The 2443-nt window shown below is 23.4% G+C and overlaps 1 non-coding gene across 1 annotated transcript; it reads right to left on the bottom strand.

Moving 5' to 3' along the window:
- Nucleotides 1-208: 208 nt before the first annotated feature.
- Nucleotides 209-280, bottom strand: HO133_006654. The gene has a single exon. It is a non-coding gene; the product is annotated as a tRNA-Met (tRNA).
- Between the last annotated feature and the right edge of the window lie 2163 nt (nucleotides 281-2443).

Raw genomic sequence — 2443 nt, 5'->3', positions numbered from 1 at the left:
AAAGCGTGTCTTATCGCTAACCGTTGCGCCAAAGCGCCAAAAGAGCGTGGACCCCTGCCTGAACAGCAAGAATCCTCTAAAGCACACTATATCCGTAACAATTGCACACTTCGAAAAATGGCGCATGTCTCCATGCGCTGGCCTACACGCATAGGTATCGTATATAGGAACCCCCCGGGTGTGACCCCGTAAGCTACTTGTGGCCTGGTGCTCCGCAGAGGATTCGAACACTCCTCCTCCAGGTTATGAGCCTGGCGTGCTACTAATACACTATGCGGGCCAAGTAACCTATTCAGACTGTCCGGGTCACACCCGGAATCGAACCGGTGTTGCTACCATTTGTCACGGAAAAGCGTGCCTTATCGCTAACCGTTGCGCCAAAGCGCTAAAAGAGCGTGGACCCCTGCCTAAACAGCAAGAATCCTCTAAAGTATACTATATCCGTAACACTCTAAGATATTAAATTAAATTTTTATTTAAATTTTATTTTTAAAGATATATTTAATAAAAGTTATTTACTCTCTACTCTTATTCTAAGCTATATATATATATATATTATATTTAAAGTATATAATTCTTACTTTATTAATAGTATTAAGAGTAAACTCTTTCTTATCTATATTATATATATCTTCTTTTTAAATATTATATTTCTAAATAATTAACTTAATAAGTTAAAACTATTATAATAACCTTTTTATATTATAAATTATAATACGCTCTTTATCTAAAAACTAATTAAATCGACTCTATAGATTTAAATAATATTTAAAAAAACTATAAATTTAATTTATCTCTAACTCTTTATTATTTTATTTTATTATTAATATTTTACTAGCTATATAATAAATAAGAGAAACTTTAAAAGACTAGTTTTACTCTATTATTTATAAAATTTATATCTTTAAAGCTTTCTTCTCTATAGAACTTAATTACTATTAATCTTTAATTATTTTTTAATAAAAATAAGTATTAGCGATATATTAATTAAGAGTAGAAGAAATAATTTTATAATATAATATAATAAATTTAATAATAAGCTTCTTTTTATAAGAGTTTAAGCTATTCTTATAGATTAAAAGAATTTAATTATATTTATTAAATATAATCTTTAAACGTTCTTTCTTAGATATCTTTTTAAGAGACTTTAAAGTCTTTAATAAAGATATTAATAAAGCTATTAGTAAAGGAAAGATAAGAGAAATATAATTTTTTTCTTAGTCTTCTAAATTATTTATTCGATAATTAATTAATATAGTAAGGCTTATATATATATATTTATTTTAGATTATAAAGACTTATAGAAAGACTTATAGAAAGACTTATATAAAGAATATATATATCTATTTTAAATTATAAAAACTTATAGAAAAACTTATATAGAGGCTTATAGAGAGGCTTATAAGAAGATTTATATAAAGGCTTATAGAGAGGCTTATATATATCTATTTTAGATAATAAAAGATATTTAACTTACGATATTAATAGGCGACTTATAAAAATCTTAGATATCGTATTTTTAAATGAATTAAATTTATTCGAAGTCTTTAAAAAGTATTTTAAGGCCTTATTTTTTTATATTTAAAAATCGATTACTTAGACTTTTACTATTTAATATTTATTTTATATAAGTCTTATTAAGTACGCTTCTCTTATTACTCTATTTATAAAGATTTTTTAAAGTAATATTATATTACTATTTAATCTCGCTATTATTATCTAGCTCTTTATAATAATTTCGTAGATATAATATCTTAAAAAGAAACTTATTTAATATTAATTTAAGAATTAAAGATTATAACTTAATTTGACTTAAGAGAAATCGAGTTAATTAGAATATATTATTCTACGATTTCTTCTTCGCTTAATAATATAATATTAAATAATTACTCTATAGTAAAATATATTTATAATTATTATTTCTTTATTTCTTTACTAAATTTCTTTAAAATTAAAGCTCTATAATACTATAATACTAGATACTTAGACTATTACGTAAAATTTATTATACTCTCTATCTTATATAGCGTTCTAGAGTATTAAAAAAGAAGTTTAAAAGTCTATTTATAAGTATATTAATAGAGATCTAGTAAATTTTAGATATATATAAGTGAATATAAGCTATAAATTAGAATAAACTATATACTTATAATATAAACTCTCTTATAATTATAAGAAATTAAATATTAAGTTATTATTTTTTTATTATTTTCGAAAGAATTTTAATAGATTTAAACTTATTTATAATAAGATATAGCGTAGCCCGTAGCTAGTTATTAGTTACGAAATTTATAATATTTTTAATAGATATCTTATTATATTATACGAGTAAAGGCCTATGAATTAAATTCATAATCATTTTTTTTAATCAGGGCTATCGAGTAAATAGATGAGCGATCTTTGGTGAGCGAACTTTGATAAGCGATATTTGAATTCCTTACGC

The sequence above is a fragment of the Letharia lupina genome (assembly GCF_014066315.1).
Source record: "Letharia lupina isolate WasteWater1 chromosome Unknown contig_25, whole genome shotgun sequence".
Taxonomy (NCBI): Eukaryota; Fungi; Ascomycota; class Lecanoromycetes; order Lecanorales; family Parmeliaceae; genus Letharia; species Letharia lupina.
The sequence above is the reverse complement of the archived record's forward strand: the minus strand, read 5'-3'. Positions and strand labels throughout refer to the sequence as shown.